This window comes from Dreissena polymorpha, chromosome 5 (genome assembly GCF_020536995.1).
Source record: "Dreissena polymorpha isolate Duluth1 chromosome 5, UMN_Dpol_1.0, whole genome shotgun sequence".
NCBI classification, from domain to species: Eukaryota; Metazoa; Mollusca; class Bivalvia; order Myida; family Dreissenidae; genus Dreissena; species Dreissena polymorpha.
The window spans coordinates 109,029,296-109,043,367 of NC_068359.1; the positions used below are offsets into that span (position 1 = coordinate 109,029,296).

The 14,072-nt window shown below is 38.5% G+C and overlaps 1 long non-coding RNA gene across 1 annotated transcript; it reads left to right on the forward strand.

Annotated features, from left to right (window-relative positions):
• The first annotated feature begins 3,187 nt into the window (after window positions 1-3,187).
• LOC127831679 (uncharacterized) lies at window positions 3,188-13,797 on the forward strand. The gene is made up of 3 exons (XR_008026454.1): window positions 3,188-3,989; window positions 9,153-9,386; window positions 11,708-13,797. It is a non-coding gene; the product is annotated as an uncharacterized LOC127831679 (long non-coding RNA).
• The last annotated feature ends 275 nt before the right edge of the window (window positions 13,798-14,072 follow it).

A 14,072-nucleotide genomic window follows, 5' to 3' on the forward strand; every position in this document is an offset into this window, starting at 1 on the left:
ATCGAGACGCATATGGGAGAAAGTTTTTCTTTCCGTGACATTATGCGAAAGATGGAAAGGCGCTTTGGTTCAAAGGAACTACCTGAGACAAGTAGAGCTAAGTTCCAGCAGGCTACACAGCAACCGGAGGAATCGTTAGAAGATTGGGCGGATAGAGTGTTAACTCTGGCAATACCTGCTTTTAGGGACCTTCCTGATCAGTTTGGTCAAAGGGAGGCAGTTTCAAAGTTCTGTCAAGGTTGTATTGACAGTGAAGCAGGGAAACACGCCTGTTTTGAACGACCACGATCTATTCAGCATGCTGTTGATCTGGTACGACACCATCAGTATGTCACTCAAGTGGTGGATGGCAAGAAGGCTAAGCAATATAATCAAGAAATAGCGGTCAATGCGGTTCAGTCCCCGTGTGATGTGAGATTAGAAAAACTGGAAAAGGCGATCGAGCAGCTGACTTGTAAGTTTGAAGCTAGTTTAGCATCAAACAGTGCAAGAAATAACGAGGATATGACGTTCCCACAGAGGACTTTCAGATGATTTCATTGTAATGGCAGGGGCCATATAAAAAAGAATTGTAAGGTGCACCAGGAATCCCTTAAATCAACGTCTGAAGGTCAAGTGGCTGAAAAGAGTCCACAGAAGACTAAACTCCAAAGGGCCGGTAGCGAAGGCCAGGCACCGCAGCCCGATGTAGCAAGAGGCCATTTGTTAGTGCCGGTTGAAGTGCAGCAGGATGCTTCATCTGGATTGGCGGCTGAAAAGGAAGGGGGCAAATCCGTGTCAGCAAGTGGAGTGGAGACCATAGCAGTCATGGTTGTGACGGCAGGGTCTTCGTATGTGAATATGTTGGTAGGAGACCGTCAGGTTAGGGCTCGGGTAGACTCTGGAGCGGATATATCTATACTGTCTTCAGCAGTCTATGACCAGTTAGAGCGGAAACCAGGCAAGGTCAGGGAAATCAACATGCAGCTTGCTGATAAGAATTCGGTTCTCAAAGGATTTGTGACACAGCCTTTATACGTACAGCTTGGAAAGCAGTCTTCCAGGGAAGGGGTATGTGTAGCGCCAATCAGTGATGAGATGTTGCTGGGACATGACCTGCTGCGGCACTTCAAGGCATTGATTGATCTGCACTCGGACTGCCTTTTAATCAATGGCGAAAGTATACCTTTGAATACAACATTCAGTGATAAACCGGTGGTAGCAAAAGTTATCATGTTCAAACGAACAGTGGACATAGGTCCGGATCCGGATATCCTGTCAGGAACGCCAATTCCGAGAAAGGGTCATAAAAAGTCATCGATGGCAGTTTGCCCGATGGATGTCAGTTCTTCCAGCGGTGACAAGGTAGAAGCTACTGTTGGGGTCCAAGAGTGTCACTTCTCGGACAAGAAGGCAGGAGGTCATACCGAGTCCTGTGCGGTTGGATGTCTACCTTTGGTAGGGGTCGAGGGCGATCAGTCCGAGGATACAAGTCCTGTTCGGAGTCGCACGACCACCAGAAGAGACGGGGTCGAGGGCGACCAGTCCGAGGATACAAGTCCTTTACGGAGTCGCACGACCACAAGAAGGGACAGTTTGTCCCAGATCCAGAAGAGCTTGGAGAGCCAGCGCCAGGTGGATAGGTGTACAAGAAACCACACCTGTCGTGTCCCTGGGTGTGACAGCGCGGGGGTTAAATTTGAAAAGGTCCATGCGCCAACAGTTTACGATAGACAGTTAGCCGATCCAAGCGGCCAGTTAGCTCATGTTTTCAATCGAATGGAATCGGCTAGTCAGCCTGATTCATATCCGTGGGATCCGGGGGGCGAGCCGTTCACTCAGTCGTGTCGATTGTTGGCTGGAAGTTTTTCCCAACACCCACTTTTGTTACAACAGGAGTGAATTCACGCTCCTTACTTCACTAGGCCCTATCATCGATTTCCGGCGCCAACGGAAGATGGGGATGTGACTGCGATGTTGGCGGAACCTCAGGGGGTGACAACGCAGCACATCCTGAAGGTCACCACGAGAAACGCAGTCAACCTGTCTGGTGCGATCTCCACAGGGCAGGTTGCCCTGTAGATCTACCTCGGAAATGGATGGTCCCCAATATACGCCAGTTTGGCAATCCAGGACAACAAACCACAACCAGACAAATGGCAGAATATTGTTTCGGGCGGTGGTACCTGGTCCGGGGAGCGGTTCCAACAATAAAGACAGGGGGAGTGTTGTGGCTGACCTGAAGAGTTGCGTCTGACCCATCGGAAGCGCGTTGCGCATGCGTATTGAGGGGACGCCGTGAGCCTGTCCGACTGTTAACGAACGAACACTCAGTGAAATTAGCTTGTGATTATTGTTATTAAATCGTTATATCTTTTAGCACGTGTTAAGTTTTACCTGGAAAATAGTAAAGATACATCAACATGTTACACAAAATAGTGGGCAGTATTTTTACAGTTATGCCCCTTTTCAACTCAGCAAATTTCTTTAAAAATGCAGCTATATCCTTCAATATAAGGACATTTTCTTCAAACTTGCAATAGGTCTTTATACAGACGAGGCATATTTGTATGAAAAGTTACATAAATATTTGGCAGAGCTCTAGATAAGGATTTGTGAAATAAGTAACGGTACTGCCACTGACAGAAAGAAAAGGAGTTACGCTTAAAATCAATTAGTACCTGTACTACCATATCCAAAAATACAGGTAGTACTGTACTACCCGTGTTCTTGGATATTGAAGGGTGTATAACTGACTGTACAGAAATATTTGCAGTAATTATAATAAATTTATGTAGCTTCTTAAACAGTTACTGTATTAGGTTTTCCATTCTAAATTATGATGCTAATACAACTACACATTAAAACTCATGACTAATACTATTTCTTCATTTTTCTTGACAAGAAAACACAAGCCAACTAGTAAGCTAAGTAAATGAACACTTATTTCACTGTCTCATCCGTTTCCCATCGTGTTTTCTAACGTTTTACGCCACCGATGCAATCAAATCGTTTAATATCGGGACGACAATGTCTTTTTCTGGCTTTACAGATTTAATGTCAGGATGGTTAGAAGACACCGTATGTAGTCATTATATGACAACAAATTGTTCTTTTGAGCCGCTTTCGGTTAAGCCGGCATTCAATTGCGCGCAGATATATCATTTTTGACGGATTTACAAGTTACAGGAAATCACGCGACAGAATAGACAATAACATATGAACCCAGTCTACAACTTGTCGGTAATTTAAATTAACGAAAAGCACCGTTAGGTTAGAGACCAACTAATCACGCTGCGCTGACTTAGACGTATCGGTACGGCCAGATTTGTTTCGTAAATGCGTAAAATGGATATTAATGTCGTAATTGTACGTCCAGTTTATAAAAATAAATGCGTAAATCTTCATGAAAAAGGCGTATTTACGGCTGTACGGCCCTTATCTGGAGCTCTGATTTGGGCAATATTTTTCAGTTATCGAGTTATGCTATGGCAACAAACAACTGCAGTTAAGCGTTGGCACCCACAAGCAGTACTCTTGTTTGATAAATTACATTTGTTCTACTTATATCTTTGCAGATGTCAACCTTAGAAGAAATCATGAACATGGACCAAAGCATGCCCTATGACAAGTCTGCAAGGGGCAGAGTTGTGTTTGCAAGCAGTCCAGAGACATATACTAATGCCAATGGTGAGACAAAGCAGTCAAAGTCTGTTGCTATAGCAGATGACAAAAAAGCTGTGAAAGTTGTGTTGTATGACCCAACCCAATTCAACAAACTTATTGAAGGTAAAACAATAATGTTGAGAAATTTCATCCGAAGGGATGGGTATATCATTCTAACCCGAACATCTAGACTGTTCCCAACACAAGAAATTGAAGTCCCTGACAGCAGAGTACAAGAGGGTAAGGCTCTTGTCAATCCACCAGCGGCTCCTATGGTTTCATTGAGAGAAGCACTAAGGTCACCTCCAAAAACCAAAACAACTGTTTGCGGGAAAGTCATTCAGGTATTTATATTACTTCTTTTCATTGGCTTATAATTTCATTATACCCCCACAAACGAAGTTAAAGGGGGTATATAGGAGTCTTGTCTGTCTGTCCATCTGATCTGTATTGGTTGTCCGCTCTCTGACTCGAATTGTTTTCATCCGATCTTCAACAAACTTGGTCAGAAATTTTATCTAGATGTCTAGGTCAAGTTCGAATATGGGTCATGCCGGGTCAAAAAACGAGTTCACGGGGTCACATACAGCATGTTGTATGCTCTCAAATTCAAGTAGTTTTCATCCAATCTTCACCAAACTTAATCATAAGTTGTATCTATATGATGTCTAGGCCAAGTTCCAGTCTTGACATTATTTTTTTGAGGCACTAGCTTGATCAGACTACCAGCTTGGAAATTTCAATAGCCCGAATCAATTCTTACTAGCCCGAATTAGAGTTATAATTCTGTAACATTTGTAAATATGTTAGTCTTGGACCTAATCCAATCCATCCGGTAATAATACTAGTGAAAGTGTCTAGAGAGATCAACTTACTACACTGTTCAATAAGCATCTACTCAATGAGTGCCCAATGGAGATTACCGATTTACTTCTGAATAGGCTTCTATAGCAGGGGTGTCAATTGTCCCAAATGTGATATCTGGAAAATAAGACTGAGGGTCAAGTGTCGCACGTCCCCAACCACAATAAAGGGCAGAGCCCTTTATCTTTCTAGTTGCAATTACTGGTTAACCCTTTCAGTGCGGGAACCGAAATTTGAAGGCCTTTGCAAACAGTTTGGATCCAGATGAGACGCCACAGAACGTCCATCAGGATCCAAACTATTTGCTATTCTGATAATATTCTTTGAAAAAAATCAAAGAAAATGCTAATTTTAGAAATTCAGCAGACAACATTTTAGCAGACGACAAATTTCACATCATGCAAAGGGTTAATATGTATTTTTTAATCTGATATTGTCAACTATTTGTTACACATCAACTGAAACTGGTAACTCAAGGATACAATGCAAAATAGTATAAACCAGACCATTCGTATCACCGCATCTGTATTCGTCATTGTATAGAAAATGTTATAAAGAACGTCGAAAATAAAAAATAAAATAATTAACATCGACGAAAAACACTGTATCCAAAAAAAGAATGCCCGAAAGATGTATGTGTTTTGCACATGAAGTAAATGTGCATATCGTTTAATTTCAGACCACAGGTGGGTAGCGTGTGGCTATGCTATTAATTAGTGAAAACATCATTTTGAATGATAAATAATCATATTATAACGAAAAATTAACTTTTCTGAAAAAAAATATTTCACTATCAAATATATATATAACAAGGTATGCAACTCAAAATCAGCCCAAAACGGGGTGCATCGCTTTGAACAGCCATATCTTCATCAATTTTGCAGCGATTTTCACGATCTCGGTCTTATTCAACGCAGAAATGAAATTCCTTTCTGGAAATGTATATGTCTTGCAATATTTTTACAAATGCTGGGTCAACTTTTAAGAAATAACACGATACACAACACGCATGACCCAGTTGACAGTGATCATGTATTCTTTATGAATGAAATCTCCAGTTGTAAAGACACACCTCCGCATTGGACCAATGAAATCACTCGTATGTTTAAAATGTCAGTTAGTTGAAATGTATGTAAACAAAGGTTTCAAACGGCGCTGGACAGTTAGTCTTGATGCAGAATGTAACGACAAGAACGGTAATAATATTTTTTCATACGTTTTATTGAATTATGGTATCGAACTACATGAACTTTATAGGGAAGTTGCCCTTTACTCCGTGAAGATTTCAGTCTTAAAGACAGCATGATCACTGTCAACTGGGTCATGCGTGTTGTGTATCGTGTTATTTCTTAAAAGTTGACCCAGCATTTGTAAAAATATTGCAAGACATATACATTTCCAGAAAGGAAATTCATTTCTGCGTTGAATAAGACCGAAATCGTGAAAATCGCTGCAAAATTGATGAAGATATGGCTGTTCAAAGCGATGCACCCCGTTTTGGGCTGATTTTGAGTTGCATACCTTGTTATATATATATTTGATAGTGAAATATTTTTTTTCAGAAAAGTTAATTTTTCGTTATAATATGATTATTTATCATTCAAAATGATGTTTTCACTAATTAATATCATAGCCACACGCTAACCACCTGTGTTTCAGACAATGAAAACAAATTTCTTAGAAAATCCGTAGTAAATAGATAATATTGTTAGCATTTGCTTTTCAATATGTTAAGCTGATAGTGCAGTGCTTTACTTTGCAAATCGATCACTTAAAATATTTTAAGATGGTGGACATTGTAAGATTTTAGGAAAGTAGCAAGGACTTTTCGTCAGTTATCGTTCATGTATGGCCATCACCAGCCAATCAAAAATCAATAAATAAAAACCTGGGCACAATCGGTACCGAACAAACAATTTCTGGAATGCCGAGGAAGCTATAACAATAGGAAGCTATTTCGGCCATGTAACTAAGTTCAAACACGAAAAAAGCACTTATACGATCGGGCTACTGGCTTGGAATTTTAACTCGACAGACGCAAAAATCATAACTCGATCATCAGTCGAGTGTAATCCAAGACTGAAGTTCGAATGTGGGTCATGCCAGGTCAAAAACTAGGTCACAGGGTCACTTAGTGCGTTTTTCAACATTCATCAAGGTGCTTTTGTGAAGGCAACATGCAAAACATTCTGTGTCCATACAGCATGTGGGGGTTTTTATCACGTCTGTGACAAAGCTCTAGTTTTCTCAGTTGTAAACCTAATTTAATTATACTTCCTAATAACACAGTATTTTGTGGAGTTGGAATAGGACATCAATATGGGACTATATTGTTTTTTCAACAGTGCATAATATGCAGTTTTACATGTTGTATTGATTTAGTTTAACAAATAATAATTAAAATAGATACTTTCATATATAATAGCATCATTTAAAATGTTTTTTTTTTTACAAAACTGTTTATGTCTCCCACTTAAGTAGTGGGAAACATATTGTTTTTGCCCTGTCTGTTGGTCTGTCTGCGCCAACTTTAACATTTTGCAATAACTTTTGCTATATTGAAGATAGCAACTTCATATTTGGCATACATGTGTATCTCATGAAGCTGCACATTTGAGTGGTGAAAGGTCAAGGTCATCCTTCAAGGTCAAAGGTCAAATATATATGGCCAAAATTGATCATTTTATGAATACTTTTGCAATATTGAAGATAGCAACTTGATATTTGGCATGCATGTGTATCTCATGGAGCTGCACATTTTGAGTGGTGAAAGGTCAAGGTCATCCTTCAAGGTCAGAGGTCAAATATATGTGGCCCAAATCGCTTTTTTTATAAATACTTTTGCAATATTGAAGATAGCAACTTGATATTTGGCATGCATGTGCATCTCATGGAGCTGCACATTTTGAGTGGTGAAAGGTCAAGGTCATCCTTCAAGGTCAGAGGTCAAATATATGTGGCCCAAATCGCTTATTTTATGAATACTTTTGCAATATTGAATATAGCAACTTGATATTTGGCATGCATGTGTATCTCATGGAGCTGCATATTTTGAGTGGTGAAAGGTCAAGGTCATCCTTCATAAGGTCAAGGTCATCCTACAAAGTCAAACGTCATATAGGGGGACATTGTGTTTCACAAACGCATCTTGTTTTTTTAATAATTTTCATAAAATGAAACTGTCCATGCCACACACAGTTGAAAACTACAATTAAAATGAACTTAAAGCTTAATAAGCAATATCCTATTACTTATCAAGCTTGAAGTTTAAATAAATCATTACAAACATAAATTCAATACATGAAAGGAACAGTTTTGTTTTAGAATATCAACAACACAATGTCCATTCCCAGTTTGATGTCTAATTCCAAATTCACATAATACAGTGTACTTATAATACCTTTGGAATTGGTTGCAAAACATGTCTAATTATTGCGATGGCGCTCATTTCATTTAAGTCCCCTAATGTGTTCCATACATAGTAGATTACTGTATAAATATGCACCAAGTCCAACATGTTAAACCTGTTCAAACATGGTTACAAAATAGTCATCTGCCATATTTTGGATGGTGATTTTATGCATTTGTAACTAGCACATTTACCTTACACATTACACCGAACACAAAAACATGTATGTTTCCGGTTACACACTCAAAACAATGAGGGTCAGTAGGTTCGGATATTTTTTTAATATTTGGTTCGAAAATGTTCGGAATTATTAGATGTTCGTACTCATATTGTACCAACATGATTCAAATAATATAAATCAAAGTTACGAACAAAACAAATCAAGGTATTACAGATGCTGACCATCTTGTGATAATCAAGTACTGTTTCACACTGGAGGTTACCGCACAAAACAAATCAAGATATTACCGATACTGACCTTCTTGTGATAATCAAGTTCTGTTTCACACTGGTGTATTAACATTTTAAAACAAGTCAGGTTGTATTAGATATAAACATGACTGTGCCTTGTCATTGGATTTTTTTCCCCTACCCTGAATTCCAAAATGGTGGAAGATAATGGCAGCTCTGCCTTCTTGTCAAGCCACTACGCTTGAGCAGTCGGCCATTTTCAAAGATAGCGGCGTGGTTTAAAGTTCAGGCCTTTAAAGATCTACATAGGGACCAAATAGTGTCAAACAATATCGTTGTTGTCCACTCGCGATTTTTTGATAAAAGAATTGCAGTCACGGGTAAACTCTTGACGGTCGATCGGGTAACCGGAAATAAACATAATTTTTCGTTAGGCCTTATACAATTAACGCTCCATAAAAACAGCTCGTAATTAATAATCTTAACCCTTTTACACTCCATTTTTAGCTCATCTGAGCACAACATACTCATGGTGAGCTATTGTGATCGCCATTTGTCTGTCATGCATCATGCAGCGTCAACATTAACCTTGTTTTCACTCTAGAGGCTACATTTATTGTCCATTCTTAATGAAACTTGTCTGTGGGTGTGTCTGTCCAAAAATGCTGCGTCGCGTGAACCTCGAAATTGCTTGAGCTAAAGACATGCAACTTAACAGGAATATTGGTCAGCATGTTGTATATCCTTCAAGTCATGCACACCATTACTGTCAGCTGTTGTCATTTTGCTAATAACTCAATATGTATGTAATCATGTTATACAGGATGAAGAATAGCGCGACATCCTGGTAGGAAAGTCGAAAAGTCCGACAAAGATGAGAACAATTTACATACAGGATGAAACGGTGGACAGAGTAAAAGTGGCTTTGTGGAGAAACACTAACAAAAACGTCAGAACTGGGGATTTCGTCAAAATCACTTATTTGACAATACACACTTACCAAACAAAGTACACAACTGAAACCAGCTTCAATTCTACCTACACAACTTCAGTTACTGTAAGTAAACATTTTGACTGCATACTTTAAGGATTTTTCAAATAATTTAGCTAAGATGCACTAATGGTGGGCAGAACACCATGACAAGTTGCCTATTTTTGTGCCCCCCCCCCCCCCCAAAAAAAAAACCATGTCCGTCTGTTTGCTGTTCTTCCGTGCGTCTGAAAAAAGTTTGTGATATGCATATCTACACTTATTGCTTAACATGTAAATTTGTGCACCTGTGGTTTTTCATTTGATTTCAATATCTGAAAGCAGAGTAATGGCTCTCGACTTAGTAAAATTATACTTAATAAAGTTTGCGCATATCTATTAAAGTATAAGGCGTACAGTCTTGACACTTCAAGAAAGAAAAGACCTACAGTCACTGTCTTGAAACTTTTTAGCATTATTGCTCACTATGTGAAGTTGTGCATCTGAGTTTTATTTAGTTTTGTTTCAATTGGTAAAGCAGAGTTGTAACCCCTGACTTAGTAAAATAATACTTAAAAGAGTTTATTCCTACAGTCCCGAAACTTAATAGGCTTGTTGCTCATCATGTGAAGATTCGCGCCATGTAACATTTATGGCCCTTGGTTAATTTATGTTGCTTTTAATATGAGAGACTTAAGACTTGTAAGATTTTTGCTAATCATGTAAATAATAAGCTGTGAAGGGAGGAACCCGTGTCCTATGGACACTTCTATTCTATGTCAAGTCAATGCTAAATGTCACCTGTTGTTATTGTATAAAACTTTAAAAGCCAATGTAAAAGGCCTACTAAAGGTATCTTGTTCCTGAGTAAAAGTATGTTCTATTTAGGTTTTTCCCAAATTCTAGATTTCACAACACATTCCTTCCCATTTGAAAGAATCCATCCAGTACCTTCCCCAAAATTTTTTGAAATCCCCGAGTTGCTCTGTCTAGACATAAAAATTAATTAGTATTCTTATAAAAAATCAATCTGATTCTACACAAGATTATCACGATTTAATTTAATTCAATTTAAGAAGCGTTCGACATTGTGTGGCTGACTTTAGATCACTTGCCTCTCACAGATGTAGGTTCCATCCTCGCTCTGGGAGTTGAATTTTTATGCCCCCCTTCTAAGAAGAGGGGGCACATTGTATATTACTTTGCACATGTCTGTCGGTCGGTCCGTCCACCAGGTGGTTTCCGAATGATAACTCAAGAACACTTGAATCTAGGATCATGAAACTTCATAGGTACATTGATCTTGACTCGCAGATGACCCCTATTGATTTTGAGGTCTCTAGGTCAAAGGTCAAGGTCACAGTGACCCGAAATAGTAAAATGGTTTCCACATGATAACTCAAGAACGCTTAGGCCTAGGATCATGAAACGTGATAGGTAGATTGATCATGACTCGCAAATGACCCCTATTGATATTCAGGTCACTAGGTCAAAGGTCAAGGTCACAGTGACCCGAAATAGTAAAATGGTTTCCGGATGATAACTCAAGAACACTATGGCCTAGGATCATGAAACTTAATAGGTAGATTGATCATAACTTGCAGATATCCTCTATTGACTTTCAGGTCACTAGGTCAAAGGTCAAGGTCACAGTGACCCGAAATGGTAAAATGGTTTCCAGATGATAACTCAAGAACGCTTATGCCTAGAATCATGAAACTTTGTAGGTAGATTGATAATGGCTGGCCGATGACCCCTATTGATTTTCAGGTCACTAGGTCAAAGGTCACGGTGACCCAAAATAGTGAAATGGTTTTCGAATGATAACTCAAGAACGCTTATGCCTAGGATCATGAAACTTCATAGGTACATTGATCATGACTCGCAGATGACCCTTATTGATTTTCAGGTCACTAGGTCAAAGGTCAAGGTCACGGTGACCCCAATAGTAAAATGGTTTCCGGTTAATAACTGAAGAACGCTTATTCCTAGGATCATGAAACTTGATAGGTAGATAGATCATGACTTACAGATGACCCCTATGACTTACAGATGACCCCTATTGATTCTGGATGACAACTCAAGAACGCTTATGGCTAGGATCATGAAACTTCATAGGTACATTGATCATGACTGGCAGATGACCCCTATTGATTTTCAGGTCACTAGGTCAAAGGTCAAGGTCACAGTGACAAAAAACCCAAGTGCCCGCTCATGAAATGCTCAAGGGGACCTTGGGTCTTTCTCCACCATGACAAGCGGGAAAAGGCGCCATATAGCCATTAAACGTGTCAATGCGACGTTAAAACAAACAAACAACTTCTATTGTTTTGTTAATGTCTGATGCTGCCTTATCCTTGAAAAGTAATGTTTGTATTGCCATATGAAATATTTCCTTATTTTTCCAGAAAGTCGAACCACCAACTGTACATGTGACACTTACAGTAATTAGTGCCTGTGCACAAGATGACGTTACAGAACTTCTCCTCAGTGATGACTCTGTGAGGGCAATTCCTTCACAATTATTAATGGCTGCCCTTCCACAAGAACTTGAAGAAGTATTGGATCCAGAATCTTTCTTTGCAGAGCGAAAAACAAACTTAAGGCTGCAATTAAAAGGATCGGAAGTACTTTCAGTGAAACTTCAGTAAACTGTTATACATATACATGACATTATTCAGCATTCCTAGTTTACCATGTTTTCCCTAGTGTTTTTTTTTTATAAATCTCCTACTTTTTCATACATTTTACAACAAGCTCCTACTTCTCCTAGTTATGCCCCCCTTCAAAGAAGGGGGATATTGCTTTGCACATGTTGGTGTGTTGGTCTGTCCGTCCGTCCACCACATGATTGTCTGATGATAACTCAAGAACGCTTAGGCCTAGGATCATGAAACTTCATACGTACATTGATCATGACTGGCAGATGACCAACTATTGATTTTGAGGTCAATGGTCACAGGTGAAGGTCATAGTGACTGGAAATAGGAAAATGGTTTTTAAATGATAACTCCAGAATGCTTACGCCTAGGATCATGAAACTTAATAGGGACATTGGTCATGACCAGCAGATGACCCCAACTGATTTTCAGGTCAATAGGTCAAAGGTCAAGGTCACAGTGACCTGAAACAGTAAAATGGTTGAATGGAAATAGCAAAATGGTTTCCAAATGATAACTCAAGAAAGCTTTGCCTTATGCCTGGGATCGTGAAACTTCATAGGGGCATTGATCATAACTGGCAGATGACTCTTATTGATTTTCAGGTCACTAAATCAAAGGTCACAGTGAAACGAGACAGTTAAGTGGTTTACTGGAAATAGGAAAATGGTTTCCAGATGATAACTCAAGAAGGCTTACGCCTGGTATCATGAAACCATCACCACCTCCACCACCACCTCAGTGACAAAAAACGTATTCACACAATAGCTGCCATTACAACTGACAGCCCATATGGGGGGCTTGCATTTTTTATAAACAGCCCTTGTTCTTTTTCAAGTAACAAGTCTTTAAAACTTTTAATGGGCAAAAAAATAATTTGATTTTGTTAATTTGATGTCACCTGGATATGTATACATGTATTCATAGGGTTTTAAATATAGTTGTGTTTGCTGTAGGTATAATTTCTTGATTTTGACATTTGCAAAGATTGCCAATATACAACATGAAGAAGTGATTAGGCAAAATTATGTTTACAATACTTGAGGCTGGACCCTACACATTCAGTTTAATTGGGTCTAGCCACTCATTAGTTATCAATAAGAAAGCAGGGAAATTTAATATTTGAGTTTCATCTACAGATCATGTGATGTAGCATTTATAGGTACAGGAAAAGACTCGACCTTGTATAAATGCAAAGGATCTTTCAGTTATAAAATTAGAAGTTATAAAATTAAAAACAAGCTTGATCTTGTAAACAGAAAATCATTCATTGAGTACACGACTTTCCATTGATTAAATCTGGAACTCCTAACTTAAATTCTTCTAATTCATCATGTATGCTACTGGTTTCTCTTATATGATCCATAAGAATACTTGTAACATAATCAATGACTTGGTGCATATTTGAGGATGTTGATTGCAATCCGCAGTCAATAAATTTGTTTGGTTGCATGTTATATTTAATACCTGACATACAGTTGTCCATTCTTATAAATGGTTAGTTTATTCATGTGATCAGCAAGAAAATTGACATGATCCATTGTTGTAGTGCCGAAAAGTCCTTTTGAAAGTTTATCTATGAAAAGCAAAAGTGCACTTTTACTTCTAGATTAGATTGTGGTTGATTAAAGAATAAGGCTCAATACTCAAATTGTACACTTGTATTTTGCTCCTCTTCATTTCTGAGGCTTTTTATTCGAGTCATCATGTGAGATAACATGTGACACGATTGATTGTTCACTTAACAAGCTGGAAGTGCAGACACATCAAATTATTTTGTGTTCCCTTCAATTAAAGCATGATGTCTATTTATTAAAAGGGTGTTATTTTCAACTGCTAATATGTATAGGTGATTTTCCTGTAAAAGACTATTTTTCGTCTTATCCATTTGAAAATTTAAGTGCGTTTGCCTTTGTTATTTAGCCCTTTTACATTTACAATACATATGTTAATATTCATTCAAAAGACAGAGAATTACATGATACTATTCTTGTTCCAAACATTTAAAAATCATTTTGTAGAACTAGATTATTAGTTAATACTTCATTATGCAAAGTTATATTAAGCTTTGATGTTTAAAACCATCAACTTCCATGTTCTACAAGTTGTTAAT